Raw genomic sequence first — 16,316 nt, 5'->3', positions numbered from 1 at the left:
AGACATGCAGGAAGGCTGAGGCACACAAGCGAGGTGCAGGAAGGCTGAGGCACAGGGAGAGATGGAGGAAGTCTGAGGCACAGGGAAAATGCAGGAAGGCTGAGGTGTACAGGGTGAGATGCAGGAAGGCTGAGACACAGGGTGAGATGCAGGAAGGCTGAGGCACAGGGAGAGATGCAGGAAGGCTGAGGCACAGGGAGAGATGCAGGAAGGCCGAGGCACAAGGAGAGATGGAGAGAAGCTGAGGCACACAGGAGAGGTGCAGTAAGGAGGAGGCACAGGGAGAGATGCAGGAAGGCTGAGGCACAGGGAGAGATGAGGGAACACTGAGGCACAGGGGGGGGGATAGAGGTAGGCCGAGGCACAGGAAGAAGTGCAGGAAGGCTGAGGCACAGGGAGAGATGCAGGAAGGCTGAGGCACACAGGAGAGATGCAGGAAGAATGAGGCACAGGGAGAGATGCAGGAAAGCCGAGGCACAAGGAGAGATGCAGGAAAGCCGAGGCACAAGAGAGATGGAGAGAAGCTGAGGCACACAGGAGAGATTGAGGAAGGCTGAGGCACAGGGAGCGATGCAGGAAGGCTGAGGCACAGGGAGCGATGCAGGAAGGCTGAGGCACAGGGAGCGATGAGCGAACGCTGAGGCACAGGGAGGGATAGAGAAAGACAGAGGCACAGGGAGAGATGAGGGAACACTGAGGCACAGGGGGGGTTAGAGGTAGGCCGAGGCACAGGGAGAATTGCAGGAAGGCTAAGGCACAGGGAGAGATGCAGGAAGGCTGAGGCACAGGGAGAGATGCAGGAAGGCTGAGGCACAGGGAGAGCTGGAGGAAGGCTGAGGCACAGGGAGAGATGCAGGAAGGCTGAGGCACAGAGAGATGCAGGAAAGCCGAGGCACAAGGAGAGATGGAGAGAAGCTGAGGCACACAGGAGAGGTGCAGTAAGGAGGAGGCACAGGGAGCGATGCAGGAAGGCTGAGGCACAGGGAGAGATGCAGGAAAGCCGAGGCACAAGGAGAGATGCAGGAAAGCCGAGGCACAAGGACAGATGGAGAGAAGCTGAGGCACACAGGAGAGGTGCAGTAAGGAGGAGGCACAGGGAGAGATGGAGGAAGGCTGAGGCACAGGGAGCGATGCAGGAAGGCTGAGGCACAGGGAGAGATGGAGGAAGGCTGAGGCACAGGGAGAGATGAGGGAACACTGAGGCACAGGGGGGATAGAGGTAGGCCGAGGCACAGGGAAAGTGCAGGAAGGCTGAGGCACAGGGAGAGATGCAGGAAGGCTGAGGCACAGGGAGAGATGCAGGAAGGCTGAGGCACAGGGAGAGATGGAGGAAGTCTGAGGCACAGGGAGAGATGCAGGAAGGCTGAGGCACAGAGGAAATGCAGGAAGGCTGAGGCACAGGGAGAGATGCAGGAAGGCTGAGGCACAGGGAGAGATGCAGGAAGGCAGAGGCACAGGGAGAGATGCAGGAAGGCAGAGGCACAGGGAGAGATGCAGGAAGGCTGAGGCACAGGGAGAGATGGAGGAAGGCTGAGGCACAGGGAGCGATGAGGGAACGCTGAGGCACAGGGAGGGATAGAGAAAGGCAGAGGCACAGGGAGAGATGCAGGAAGGCTGAGGCACAGGGAGAGATGGAGGAAGGCTGAGGCACAGGGAGCGATGCAGGAAGTCTGAGGCACAGGGAGCGATGAGGGAACGCTGAGGCACAGGGAGGGATAGAGAAAGGCAGAGGCACAGGGAGAGATGCAGGAAGGCTGAGGCACAGGGAGCGATGCAGGAAGGCTGAGGCACAGGGAGAGATGAGGGAACACTGAGGCACAGGGGGGGATAGAGGTAGGCCGAGGCACAGGGAAAGTGCAGGAAGGCTGAGGCACAGGGAGAGATGCAGGAAGGCCGAGGCACAGAGAGAGATGGAGGAAGGCTGAGGCACAGGGAGAGATGCAGGAAGGCTGAGGCACAGGGAGAGATGCAGGAAGGCTGAGGCACAGGGAGAGATGCAGGAAGGCTGAGGCACAGGGAGAGATGCAGGAAGACTGAGGCACAGGGAAAGATGCAGGAAGGCTGAGGAACATAGGAGAGATGCAGGAAGGCTGAGGCACAGGGAGAGATGCAGGAAGGCTGAGGCACAGGGAGAGATGTAGGTAGACTGAGGCACAGGGAGGGATGGAGGAAGGCTGAGGCACAGAAGCGAGGTGCAGGAAGGTTGAGGCACATAGAAAATGCAGGAAGGCAGAGGTACAGGGAGAGATGCAGGAAGGCAGAGGCACAGGGAGAGATGCAGAAAGGCAGAGGGAAAATACAGGAAGGTCGAGGCACAGGGAGAGATGCAAGAAGGCAGAGGCACAGGGAGAGATGCAGGACGGCTGAGGCACAGGGAGAGATGCAGGAAGGCTGAGGCACACAGGAGAGATGCAGGAAGAATGAGGCACAGGGAGAGATGCAGGAAAGCCGAGGCACAAGGAGAGATGCAGAAAAGCCGAGGCACAAGAGAGATGGAGAGAAGCTGAGGCACACAGGAGAGATTGAGGAAGGCTGAGGCACAGGGAGCGATGCAGGAAGGCTGAGGCACAGGGAGTGATGAGGGAACGCTGAGGCACAGGGGGGTTTAGAGGTAGGCCGAGGCACAGGGAGAAGTGCAGGAAGGCTAAGGCACAGGGAGAGATGCAGGAAGGCAGAGGCACAGGGAGAGATGCAGGAAGGCTGAGGCACAGGGAGAGATGGAGGAAGGCTGAGGCACAGGGAGAGATGCAGGAAGGCTGAGGCACAGGGAAAATGCAGCAAGGCTGAGGCACAGGGAGAGATGCAGGAAGGCAGAGGCACAGGGAGAGATGCAGGAAGGCTGAGGCACAGAGAGATGCAGGAAAGCCGAGGCACAAGGAGAGATGGAGAGAAGCTGAGGCACACAGGAGAGGTGCAGTAAGGAGGAGGCACAGGGAGCGATGCAGGAAGGCTGAGGCACAGGGAGAGATGCAGGAAAGCCGAGGCACAAGGAGAGATGCAGGAAACCGAGGCACAAGGACAGATGGAGAGAAGCTGAGGCACAGGGAGAGATGGAGGAAGTCTGAGGCACAGGGAGAGATGCAGGAAGGCTGAGGCACAGAGAAAATGCAGGAAGGCTGAGGCACAGGGAGAGATGCAGGAAGGCTGAGGCACAGGGAGAGATGCAGGAAGGCAGAGGCACAGGGAGAGATAGAGGAAGGCTGAGGCACAGGGGGAGATGGAGGAAGTCTGAGGCACAGGGAGAGATACAGGAAGGCTGAGGCACAGAGGAAATGCAGGAATGCTGAGGCACAGGGAGAGATGCAGGAAGGCTGAGGCACAGGGAGAGATGCAGGAAGGCAGAGGCACAGGGAGAGATAGAGGAAGGCAGAGGCACAGGGAGAGATAGAGGAAGGCAGAGGCACAGGGAGAGATGCAGGAAGGCTGAGGCACAGGGAGAGATGGAGGAAGGCTGAGGCACGGGGAGCGATGAGGGAACGCTGAGGCACAGGGAGGGATAGAGAAAGGCAGAGGCACAGGGAGAGATGCAGGAAGGCTGAGGCACAGGGAGAGATGGAGGAAGGCTGAGGCACAGGGAGCGATGCAGGAAGTCTGAGGCACAGGGAGAGATGGAGGAAGGCTGAGGCACTGGGAGCGATGAGGGAACGCTGAGGCACAGGGAGGGATAGAGAAAGGCAGAGGCACAGGGAGAGATGCAGGAAGGCTGAGGCACAGGGAGAGATGGAGGAAGGCTGAGGCACAGGGAGCGATGCAGGAAGTCTGAGGCACAGGGAGCGATGAGGGAACGCTGAGGCACAGGGAGGGATAGAGAAAGGCAGAGGCACAGGGAGAGATGCAGGAAGGCTGAGGCACAGGGAGCGATGCAGGAAGGCTGAGGCACAGGGAGAGATGCAGGAAATCTGAGGCACAGGGAGCGATGAGGGAACGCTGAGGCACAGGGAGGGATAGAGAAAGGCAGAGGCACAGGGAGAGATGCGGGAAGGCTGAGGCACAGGAAGAAATGGAGGAAGGCTGAGGCACAGGGAGAGATGAGGGAACACTGAGGCACAGGGGGGGATAGAGGTAGGCCGAGGCACAGGGAAAGTGCAGGAAGGCTGAGGCACAGGGAGAGATGCAGGAAGGCCGAGGCACAGAGAGAGATGGAGGAAGGCTGAGGCACAGGGAGAGATGGAGGAAGTCTGAGGCACAGGGAAAATGCAGGAAGGCTGAGGTGTACAGGGTGAGATGCAGGAAGGCTGAGACACAGGGTGAGATGCAGGAAGGCTGAGGCACAGGGAGAGATGCAGGAAGGCTGAGGCACAGGGAGAGATGCAGGAAGGCCGAGGCACAAGGAGAGATGGAGAGAAGCTGAGGCACACAGGAGAGGTGCAGTAAGGAGGAGGCACAGGGAGAGATGCAGGAAGGCTGAGGCACAGGGAGAGATGAGGGAACACTGAGGCACAGGGGGGGGATAGAGGTAGGCCGAGGCACAGGAAGAAGTGCAGGAAGGCTGAGGCACAGGGAGAGATGCAGGAAGGCTGAGGCACACAGGAGAGACGCAGGAAGAATGAGGCACAGGGAGAGATGCAGGAAAGCCGAGGCACAAGGAGAGATGCAGGAAAGCCGAGGCACAAGAGAGATGGAGAGAAGCTGAGGCACACAGGAGAGATTGAGGAAGGCTGAGGCACAGGGAGCGATGCAGGAAGGCTGAGGCACAGGGAGCGATGCAGGAAGGCTGAGGCACAGGGAGCGATGAGGGAACGCTGAGGCACAGGGAGGGATAGAGAAAGACAGAGGCACAGGGAAAATGCAGGAAGGCTAAGGCACAGGGAGAGATGCAGGAAGGCTGAGGCACAGGGAGAGATGCAGGAAGGCTGAGGCACAGGGAAAATGCAGGAAGGCTGAGGCACAGGGAGAGATGCAGGAAGGCTGAGGCACAGGGAGAGATGGAGGAAGGCTGAGGCACAGGGAGAGATGCAGGAAGGCTGAGGCACAGGGAAAATGCAGGAAGGCTGAGGCACAGGGAGAGATGCAGGAAGGCTGAGGCACAGAGAGATGCAGGAAAGCCGAGGCACAAGGAGAGATGCAGGAAAGCCGAGGCACAAGGAGAGATGGAGAGAAGCTGAGGCACACAGGAGAGGTGCAGTAAGGAGGAGGCACAGGGAGCGATGCAGGAAGGCTGAGGCACAGGGAGAGATGCAGGAAAGCCGAGGCATAAGGAGAGATGCAGGAAAGCCGAGGCACAAGGACAGATGGAGAGAAGCTGAGGCACACAGGAGAGGTGCAGTAAGGAGGAGGCACAGGGAGAGATGGAGGAAGGCTGAGGCACAGGGAGCGATGCAGGAAGGCTGAGGCACAGGGAGAGATGGAGGAAGGCTGAGGCACAGGGAGAGATGAGGGAACACTGAGGCACAGAGGGGGATAGAGGTAGGCCGAGGCACAGGGAAAGTGCAGGAAGGCTGAGGCACAGGGAGAGATGCAGGAAGGCTGAGGCACAGGGAGAGATGCAGGAAGGCTGAGGCACAGGGAGAGATGGAGGAAGTCTGAGGCACAGGGAGAGATGCAGGAAGGCTGAGGCACAGAGGAAATGCAGGAAGGCTGAGGCACAGGGAGAGATGCAGGAAGGCTGAGGCACAGGGAGAGATGCAGGAAGGCAGAGGCACAGGGAGAGATGCAGGAAGGCAGAGGCACAGGGAGAGATGCAGGAAGGCTGAGGCACAGGGAGAGATGGAGGAAGGCAGAGGCACAGGGAGCGATGAGGGAACGCTGAGGCACAGGGAGGGATAGAGAAAGGCAGAGGCACAGGGAGAGATGCAGGAAGGCTGAGGCACAGGGAGAGATGGAGGAAGGCTGAGGCACAGGGAGCGATGCAGGAAGTCTGAGGCACAGGGAGCGATGAGGGAACGCTGAGGCACAGGGAGGGATAGAGAAAGGCAGAGGCACAGGGAGAGATGCAGGAAGGCTGAGGCACAGGGAGCGATGCAGGAAGGCTGAGGCACAGGGAGAGATGAGGGAACACTGAGGCACAGGGGGGATAGAGGTAGGCCGAGGCACAGGGAAAGTGCAGGAAGGCTGAGGCACAGGGAGAGATGCAGGAAGGCCGAGGCACAGAAAGAGATGGAGGAAGGCTGAGGCACAGGGAGAGATGCAGGAAGGCTGAGGCACAGGGAGAGATGCAGGAAGGCTGAGGCACAGGGAGAGATGCAGGAAGGCTGAGGCACAGGGAGAGATGTAGGTAGACTGAGGCACAGGGAGGGATGGAGGAAGGCTGAGGCACAGAAACGAGGTGCAGGAAGGTTGAGGCACAGGGTAAATGCAGGAAGGCAGAGGCACAGGGAGAGATGCAGGAAGGCAGAGGCACAGGGAGAGATGCAGGAAGGCAGAGGCACAGGGAGAGATGCAGAAAGGCAGAGGGAAAATGCAGGAAGGTCGAGGCACAGGGAGAGATGCAAGAAGGCCGAGGCACAGGGAGAGATGCAGGACGGCTGAGGCACAGGGAGAGATGCAGGAAGGCTGAGGCACACAGGAGAGATGCAGGAAGAATGAGGCACAGGGAGAGATGCAGGAAAGCCGAGGCACAAGGAGAGATGCAGGAAAGCCGAGGCACAAGAGAGATGGAGAGAAGCTGAGGCACACAGGAGAGATTGAGGAAGGCTGAGGCACAGGGAGCGATGCAGGAAGGCTGAGGCACAGGGAGCGATGCAGGAAGGCTGAGGCACAGGGAGCGATGAGGGAACGCTGAGGCACAGGGAGGGATAGAGAAAGACAGAGGCACAGGGAGAGATGAGGGAACACTGAGGCACAGGGGGGTTTAGAGGTAGGCCGAGGCACAGGGAGAAGTGCAGGAAGGCTAAGGCACAGGGAGAGATGCAGGAAGGCTGAGGCACAGGGAGAGATGCAGGAAGGCTGAGGCACAGGGAGAGATGGAGGAAGGCTGAGGCACAGGGAGAGATGCAGGAAGGCTGAGGCACAGGGAAAATGCAGGAAGGCTGAGGCACAGGGAGAGATGCAGGAAGGCAGAGGCACAGGGAGAGATGCAGGAAGGCTGAGGCACAGAGAGAGATGGAGAGAAGCTGAGGCACACAGGAGAGGTGCAGTAAGGAGGAGGCACAGGGAGCGATGCAGGAAGGCTGAGGCACAGGGAGAGATGCAGGAGAGCCGAGGCACAAGGAGAGATGCAGGAAACCGATGCACAAGGACAGATGGAGAGAAGCTGAGGCACACAGGAGAGGTGCAGTAAGGAGGAGGCACAGGGAGAGATGCAGGAAGGCTGAGGCACAGGGAGCGATGCAGGAAGGCTGAGGCACAGGGAGAGATGCAGGAAGGCTGAGGCACAGAGGAAATGCAGGAAGGCTGAGGCACAGGGAGAGATGCAGGAAGGCTGAGGCACAGGGAGAGATGCAGGAAGGCAGAGGCACAGGGAGAGATAGAGGAAGGCAGAGGCACAGGGAGAGATAGAGGAAGGCAGAGGCACAGGGAGAGATGCAGGAAGGCTGAGGCACAGGGAGAGATGGAGGAAGGCTGAGGCACAGGGAGCGATGAGGGAACGCTGAGGCACAGGGAGGGATAGAGAAAGGCAGAGGCACAGGGAGAGATGCAGGAAGGCTGAGGCACAGGGAGAGATGGAGGAAGGCTGAGGCACAGGGAGCGATGCAGGAAGTCTGAGGCACAGGGAGAAATGGAGGAAGGCTGAGGCACAGGGAGCGATGAGGGAAGGCTGAGGCACAGGGAGCGATGAGGGAACGCTGAGGCACAGGGAGGGATAGAGAAAGGCAGAGGCACAGGGAGAGATGCAGGAAGGCTGAGGCACAGGGAGAGATGGAGGAAGGCTGAGGCACAGGGAGCGATGCAGGAAGTCTGAGGCACAGGGAGCGATGAGGGAACGCTGCGGCACAGGGAGGGATAGAGAAAGGCACAGGGAGAGATGCAGGAAGGCTGAGGCACAGGGAGCGATGCAGGAAGGCTGAGGCACAGGGAGAGATGCAGGAAATCTGAGGCACAGGGAGCGATGAGGGAACGCTGAGGCACAGGGAGGGATAGAGAAAGGCAGAGGCACAGGGAGAGATGCGGGAAGGCTGAGGCACAGGAAGAAATGGAGGAAGGCTGAGGCACAGGGAGAGATGAGGGAACACTGAGGCACAGGGGGGGATAGAGGTAGGCCGAGGCACAGGGAAAGTGCAGGAAGGCTGAGGCACAGGGAGAGATGCAGGAAGGCCGAGGCACAGAGAGAGATGGAGGAAGGCTGAGGCACAGGGAGAGATGCAGGAAGGCTGAGGCACAGGGAGAGATGCAGGAAGGCTGAGGCACAGGGAGAGATGCAGGAAGGCTGAGGCACAGGGAGAGATGCAGGAAGGCTGAGGCACAGGGAGAGATGCAGGAAGGCTGAGGCACAGGGAAAGATGCAGGAAGGCTGAGGAACACAGGAGAGATGCAGGAAGGCTGAGGCACAGGGAGAGATGCAGGAAGGCTGAGGCACAGGGAGAGATGTAGGTAGACTGAGGCACAGGGAGGGATGGAGGAAGGCTGAGGCACAGAAGCGAGGTGCAGGAAGGTTGAGGCACAGGGAAAATGCAGGAAGGCAGAGGCACAGGGAGAGATGCAGGAAGGCAGAGGCACAGGGAGAGATGCAGAAAGGCAGAGGGAAAATGCAGGAAGGTCGAGGCACAGGGAGAGATGCAAGGAGGCCGAGGCACAGGGAGAGATGCAGGACGGCTGAGGCACAGGGAGAAGTGCAGGAAGGCCGAGGCACAGGGAGAGATGCAGGAAGGCTGAGGCACAGGGAGAGATGCAGGAAGGCTGAGGCACAGGGAGAGATGCAGGAAGGCCGAGGCACAGAGAGAGATGGAGGAAGGCCGAGGCACAGGGAGAGATGCAGGAAGGCTGAGGCACAGAGAGAGATGCAGGAAGGCTGAGGCACAGGGAGAGATGCAGGAAGGCTGAGGCACAGGGAGAGATGCAGGAAGGCTGAGGCACAGGGAGAGATGCAGGAAGGCTGAGGCACAGGGAGAGATGCAGGAAGGCTGAGGCACAGAGAGAGATGCAGGAAGGCTGAGGCACAGGGAGAGATGCAGGAAGGCTGAGGCACAGGGAGAGATGCAGGAAGGCTGAGGCACAGGAAGAAATGGAGGAAGGCTGAGGCACAGGGAGAGATGAGGGAACACTGAGGCACAGGGGGGGATAGAGGTAGGCCGAGGCACAGGGAGAAGTGCAGGAAGGCTGAGGCACAGGGAGAGATGCAGGATGGCCGAGGCACAGAGAGAGATGGAGGAAGGCTGAGGCACAGGGAGAGATGCAGGAAGGCTGAGGCACAGGGTGAGATGCAGGAAAGCTGAGGCACAGGGAGAGATGCAGGAAGGCTGAGGCACAGGGAGAGATGCAGGAAGGCTGAGGCACAGGGAGAGATGTAGGTAGACTGAGGCACAGGGAGGGATGGAGGAAGGCTGAGGCACACAAGCGAGGTGCAGGAAGGTTGAGGCACAGGGAAAATGCAGGAAGGCAGAGGCACAGGGAGAGATGCAGGAAGGCAGAGGTACAGGGAGAGATGCAGAAAGGAAGAGGGAAAATGCAGGAAGGTCGAGGCACAGGGAGAGATGAGGGAACTCTGAGGCACAGGGAGGGATAGAGGAAGGCTGAGGCACATGGAGAGATGCAGGAAGGCTGAGGCACAGGGAGCGATGCAGGAAGGCTGAGGCACAGGGAGAGATGCAGGAAAGCCGAGGCACAGGGAGAGATGTAGGTAGACTGAGGCACAGGGAGGGATGGAGGAAGGCTGAGGCACACAAGCGAGGTCCAGGAAGGTTGAGGCACAGGGAAAATGCAGGAAGGCAGAGGCACAGGGAGAGATGCAGGAAGGCAGAGGTACAGGGAGAGATGCAGAAAGGAAGAGGGAAAATGCAGGAAGGTCGAGGCACAGGGAGAGATGAGGGAACTCCGAGGCACAGGGAGGGATAGAGGAAGGCTGAGGCACATGGAGAGATGCAGGAAGTCTTGGGAAAGAGTTGCAGGCAGTGTGGCACCAGGAGAAGGTTTGCAGGCAGTGTGGCACCAGGAGAAGGTTTGCAGACAGTGTGGCACTGGGAGAAGGGAGCAGGCAGCAGTGTGGCACGGGGGGAAGGGTTAGAGGCAGCGTGGCACTGGGAGAAGGGTTGCAGGCAGTGTGGCACGGGGAGAAGGGTTAGAGGCAGCGTGGCAATGGGAGAAGGGTTGCAGGCAGTGTGGCACTGGGAGAAGGGTTGCAGGCAGTGTGGCACTTGGAGAAGGGTTGCAGGCAGTGTGGCACTAGGAGAGGGGAGCAGGCAGTGTGGCACCGGGAGAAGGGTTGCAGACCGTGGCACCGGGAGAGGGTTGCAGGCAGCGTGGCACTGGAGAAGGGTTGCAGGCAGTATGGCACTGGAGAAGGGTTGCAGGCAGAGTGGCACTGGAGAAGGGTTGCAGGCAGTGTGGCACTGGGAGAAGGGAGCAGGCAGCAGTGTGGCACCGGGAGAAGGTTTGCACGCAGCGTGGCACTGGGAGAAAGGTTGCAGGCAGCGTGGCACTGGGAGAAGGGTTGCAGGCAGCGTGGCACCGGGAGAAGGTTTGCACGCAGCGTGGCACTGGGAGAAAGGTTGCAGGCAGCGTGGCACTGGGAGAAGGGTTGCAGGCAGCGTGGCACTGGGAGAGGGTTGCAGGCAGCGTGGCACCGGGAGAAGGGTTGCAGGCAGCGTGGCACCGGGAGAAGGTTGCAGGCAGCGTGCCACCAGGAGAAGGGTTGCAGGCAGTGTGGCACTGGGAGAAGGGTTGCAGGCAGTGTGGCACTGGGAGAAGGGTTGCAGGCAGTGTGGCACTGGGAGAAGGGTTGCAGGCAGTGTGGCACTGGGAGAAGGGTTTCAGGCAGCAGTGGCACTGGGAGAAGGGTTTCAGGCAGCGTGGCACCGGGAGAAGGGTTGCAGGCAGCGTGGCACCGGGAGAAGGTTGCAGGCAGTGTGGCACCGGGAGAAGGGTTGCAGGCAGCGTGGCACCGGGAGAAGGGAGCAGGCAGTGTGGCACCGGGAGAAGGGTTGCAGGCAGTGTGGCACTGGGAGAAGGGTTGGAGGCAGCGTGGCACCGGGAGAAGGGAGCAGGCAGTGTGGCACTGGGAGAAGGGTTGCAGGCAGTGTGGCACTGGGAGAAGGGAGCAGGCAGTGTGGCACTGGGAGAAGGGTTGCAGGCAGTGCGGCACTGGGAGAAGGGTTGCAGGCAGTGTGGCACCAGGAGAAGGGTTGCAGGCAGTGTGGCACTGAGAGAAGGGTTGCAGGCAGTGTGGCACCAGGAGAAGGGTTGCAGGCAGTGCGGCACTGGGAGAAGGGTTGCAGGCAGTGTGGCACCAGGAGAAGGGTTGCAGGCAGTGTGGCACCGGGAAAAGGGTTGCAGGCAGTGTGGCACTGGGAGAAGGGTTGCAGGCAGTGTGGCACTGGGAGAAGGGTTGCAGGCAGTGTGGCACTGGGAGAAGGGTTGCAGGCAGTGTGGCACCGGGAGAAGGGTTGCAGGCAGTGTGGCACTGAGAGAAGGGTTGCAGGCAGTGTGGCACTGGGAGAAGGGTTGCAGGCAGTGTGGCACTGGGAGAAGGGTTGCAGGCAGTGTGGCACCGGGAGGAGGGTTGCAGGCAGTGTAGCACCGGGAGGAGGGTTGCAGGCAGTGTGGCACCGGGAGGAGGGTTGCAGGCAGTGTAGCACTGTGAGAAGGGTTGCAGGCAGTGTGGCACCGGGAGGAGGGTTGCAGGCAGCAGTGTGGCACCGGGAGAAGGGTTGCAGGCAGTGTGGCACTGGGAGAAGGGTTGCAGGCAGTGTGGCACCGGGAGGAGGGTTGCAGGCAGCAGTGTGGCACCGGGATAAGGGTTGCAGGCAGTGTGGCACCGGGAGAAGGGAGCAGGCAGCCGTGTGGCACCGGGAGAGGGGAGCAGGCAGTGTGGCACCAGGAGAGGGGTTGCAGGCAGTGTGGCACTGGGGGAAGGGTTGCAGGCAGTGTGGCACCGGGAGAAGGGTTGCAGACAGTGTGGCACCGGGAGAAGGGTTGCAGACAGTGTGGCACTGGGGGAAGGGTTGCAGGCAGCGTGGCACCGGGAGAAGGGTTGCAGGCAGTGTGGCACCGGGAGGAGGGTTGCAGGCAGTGTAGCACTGGGAGAAGGGTTGCAGGCAGTGTGGCACCGGGAGGAGTGTTGCAGGCAGCAGCGTGGCACCAGGAGAAGGGTTGCAGGCAGCGTGGCGCCAGGAGAAGGGTTGCAGGCAGTGTAGCACTGGGAGGAGGGGAGCAGGCAGTGTGGCACTGGGAGAAGTGTTGCAGGCAGTGTGGCACTGGGAGAAGGGTTGCAGGCAGTGTGGCACCGGGAGAAGGTTTGCAGGCAGTGTGGCACTGGGAGAGGGGAGCAGGCAGTGTGGCACCGGGAGAAGGGTTGCAGGCAGTGTGGCACCGGGAGAAGGGTTGCAGGCAGTGTGGCACCGGGAGAAGGTTTGCAGGCAGTGTGGCACTGGGAGAGGGGAGCAGGCAGTGTGGCACCGGGAGAAGGGTTGCAGGCAGTGTGGCACCGGGAGAAGGGTTGCAGGCAGTGTGGCACTGGGAGAGGGGAGCAGGCAGTGTGGCACCGGGAGATGGGTTGCAGGCAGTGTAGCACTGGGAGGAGGGTTGCAGGCAGTGTGGCACCGGGAGAAGGTTTGCAGGCAGTGTGGCACTGGGAGAGGGGAGCAGGCAGTGTGGCACCGGGAGAAGGGTTGCAGGCAGTGTGGCACCGGGAGAAGGGTTGCAGGAAGCGTGGCACCGGGAGGAGGGTTGCAGGCAGTGTAGCACGGGGAGAAGGGTTGCAGGCAGTGTGGCACTGGGAGAAGGGTTGCAGGCAGTGTGGCACTGGGAGAAGGGTTGCAGGCAGTGTGGCACCGGGAGGAGGGTTGCAGGCAGCGTGGCACCGGGAGAAGGGTTGCAGGCAGTGTGACACTGGCAGAAGGGTTGCAGGCAGTGTGGCACCGGGAGATGGGTTGCAGGCAGTGTGGCACCGGGAGAAGGTTTGCAGGCAGTGTGGCACTGGGAGAGGGGAGCAGGCAGTGTGGCACCGGGAGAAGGTTTCCAGGCAGTGTGGCACTGGGAGAGGGTTGCAGGCAGTGTGGCACCGGGAGAAGGGTTGCAGGCAGTGTGGCACTGGGAGAGGGGAGCAGGCAGTGTGGCACTGGAAGAGGGGAGCAGGCAGTGTGGCACCGGGAGGAGGGTTGCAGGCAGTGTGGCACTTGGAGATGGATTGCAGGCAGTGTGGCACCGGGAGAAGGGTTGCAGGCAGTGTGGCACCGGGAGAAGGGTTGCAGGCAGTGTGGCACCGGGAGGAGGGTTGCAGGCAGTGTAGCACTGGGAGGAGGGTTGCAGGCAGTGTGGCACCGGGAGGAGGGTTGCAGGCAGTGTGGCACCGGGAGGAGGGTTGCAGGCAGTGCGGCACCGGGAGGAGGGTTGCAGGCAGTGTAGCACTGGGAGGAGGGGAGCAGGCAGTGTGGCACTGGGAGAGGGGAGCAGGCAGTGTGGCACTGGAAGAGGGGAGCAGGCAGCGTGGCACTGGGGTGGTGGCAGGCAGTGTGGCACTGGGAGAGGGGAGCAGGCAGTGTGGCACTGGAAGAGGGGAGCAGGCAGTGTGGCACTGGGGTGGTGGCAGGCAGTGTGGCAGTGGAAGAGGGGAGCAGGCAGTGTGGCACTGGGGTGGTGGCAGGCAGTGTGGCAGTGGAAGAGGGGAGCAGGCAGTGTGGCACTGGGGTGGTGGCAGGCAGTGTGGCACTGGAAGAGGGGAGCAGGCAGTGTGGCACTGGGGTGGTGGCAGGCAGTGTGCACTAGGAGAGGGTTGCAGGCAGTGTGCACTGGGAGAGGGTTGCAGGCAGTGTGGCACTGGGAGAGGGTTGCAGGCAGCAGTGTGGCACTGGGAGAAGGGTTGCAGGCAGTGTGGCACTGGGAGAAGGGTTGCAGGCAGTGTGGCACTGGGGGAAGGGTTGCAGGCAGTGTGGCACTGGGAGAGGGGGGCAGGCAGTGTGGCACTGGGAGAAGGTTTGCAGGCAGTGTGGCACCGGGAGAAGGGTTGCAGGCAGCGTGGCACTGGAAGAGGGGAGCAGGCAGTGACCCAGTGAGCGAGATGGTGGCAGTGACTAATGCATCTGATACAGCGTCACTCCCAAAGCCGGCCGCAGGAGGGCGCCAGAGCGTTAATAACAGAAGGCCCTATCCCTCCTCATCCCGCAGCTCCAGGCATCAGGACCTCGGCCACAAGCCCAGCTCCGGTGGCACAGTGCCCGGAGCAGGGGTCACCCGAGGCCGCTGCCAGCCCAACCCAGCCCCTGTTGCCCTAAACCCCCTGACAGAAGTGTGAATAACAGTTTCCATTCGTGCTGTGCGCCTCGTGTTTAAAGTTTCTAATACACAGAGTGGTGGCAGCTAGCGCCCTGAAGTGAAGCGCTGCGCAGCGCTCGACTCCAGAAGCCCTCACGTGCAGAGGAGCACACGTGCAGAAGATCGCACGTGCAGAGGATCACACGTGCAGAAGCCCTCACGTGCAGAGGAGCACACGTGCAGAGGATCACACGTGCAGAGGATCACACGTGCAGAAGCCCTCACGTGCAGAGGAGCAGACGTGCAGAAGATCAGACGTGTCCAGATCTTTACAATGGAGAGTGACCTGTGACGGTGTTGAGCCGCTCTACTCGCGAGGTATTTGCAGTGGTCGAAGTGGGGGGTAAAAAGTAGGGGAACTGTTGGCGGACAATCAGAGGGTGGGAATAACCCATGGATTGGGTCAGTGGGCGGAGTCAGAGGTGTGGCAGAAAGAGCTAAATATCCCAATTTACCTGTTTCCCATTTCACTAACCGGTTACAGCTTATTACGTTATTTAATTTAACCAATTTTATTTAAGGTTTAATATTAGTTATTGACATTAAAATACATTCACAAAGTGGGATACGTTTCCAATCATAGAATGTCCCAAATATCCTTACAAGTGGAATCGCGAGCCTTTTGTCTCCGAGCCATGGAGTTTCTGTCATCCGCTTTTCCCTGTTTCCACAAGAGCACTTCAAACATGAATGGCAAAATATTCTAGTTTGCAAATGTTTTCAACATAATTACGGCTCTGTCATATTTACCACATAACACATCACCTGCTGCATAATCTGACGCTTTTAACTAATAAATTGTTCAGAGCTCTAACGGATCAAAAGTTACAAAAAAATATGACTTGTGCTGCTGTGAAGTGGAGGGCCCTTTGCAGAGGTTGACTGGTCACCTTTCTCACTGTTGCAGTTGTATGTCCCACTGGTACTAACAAGGAAACATCTCTGCAGAGACTGTTAGCATGTGTAAAAATGTCAAAATAATAAAGTATCATAACATTTACAGCACAGCTAATACCAGTGTAGGGTGTCAGAGCACTTTACATCACACATATTACACAGAGACAAGCAATCATATGTGTGTAAATCACTGTATAGTAAATGTTACATAAGACAAAGGACTACAAGGTGTAGGAGTGACATGACAACCATACTAGTAGGCAGCATAGTTTAATAGTGATTGGTCTGGAGATACACAAACTCGGAATTTAAAACGTAATACCATGGTTGGGGGTTCTCTTTAATAATCGGAATTGATTTGTACCCAAATGAATCCTATTTTGCAACACTAAAATAATCAAAGACTGGTGAAAAAAACCATACCGCTCTCATTTATACCTTGTGGTTTGCGCGCAGCTCTTACATGACACTTAATACCTCAATGTTCTATGTCAGGATTTTAACTTAATAACTGCAGGTAACAATAGGGTCTCTCTTACAAAAGCTGTAACCTACTGACCTATTTACATTATGTACACTCTGTGATCTGCATGGTACATGTTCTTAGCAGCAGGCACATTAACAGTCTGTGCTTCCTTTCCACGAGTTAAAACTTCCACTAGACATAACACCATCTCACTCTACTAAGTACATAAAACACTGGAGTTATCGTGAAATTGTTATTGTTCCGAAAATTGTTGGAGGCCAGGTGGGAGTCAGCGAGTGCTTTTAAACCAGAATATACTTGCAAACACAACGCCCCTACCTGAAGTCAGCACCCGGTGTGGTCGCACCGCCCTAAAGCCATCCCTGCTCAAGGGTCCCATGACCTCAGTGACAGAGTCACTGTCACTCTATGGTGTGCTGCTTCATAGGCCTGCCTGCCAGGCTGGAGGTGAACTTCAGAATGAATTGTGGTGGACAGGCCTTCAAGGCTAACCCACACTTGTCACTGCTAGGGTCCACCAGGTGGTGCTAAGACATCAGAGCTTGTAAGATCTCGCTGGGCCTTCTAAGGTCTAGCATTGGAATGTGCT

The 16,316-nt window shown here is 58.9% G+C and overlaps 1 protein-coding gene across 2 annotated transcripts in view; it reads left to right on the top strand.

The window, feature by feature from the left end:
* The first annotated feature begins 14,360 nt into the window (after positions 1 to 14,360).
* LOC144767124 (transmembrane protein 176B-like) overlaps positions 14,361 to 16,316 on the top strand; it is a 133,918-nt gene continuing 131,962 nt past the window's right edge. Inside the window, exon 1 of one of the 2 annotated variants that reach the window (XM_078650733.1) lies at positions 14,361 to 14,661. The gene's annotated coding sequence lies outside the window, so the exon portion shown is untranslated. The remainder of the gene's footprint in view (positions 14,662 to 16,316) is intronic. The other variant, XM_078650727.1, reaches the window with a different exon arrangement.

Source organism: Lissotriton helveticus, chromosome 1_1 (assembly GCF_964261635.1).
Source record: "Lissotriton helveticus chromosome 1_1, aLisHel1.1, whole genome shotgun sequence".
In the NCBI taxonomy this organism is placed as follows: Eukaryota; Metazoa; Chordata; class Amphibia; order Caudata; family Salamandridae; genus Lissotriton; species Lissotriton helveticus.
Note: the sequence above shows the minus strand (reverse complement) of the source record. Positions and strands in the feature narration are given on the sequence as shown.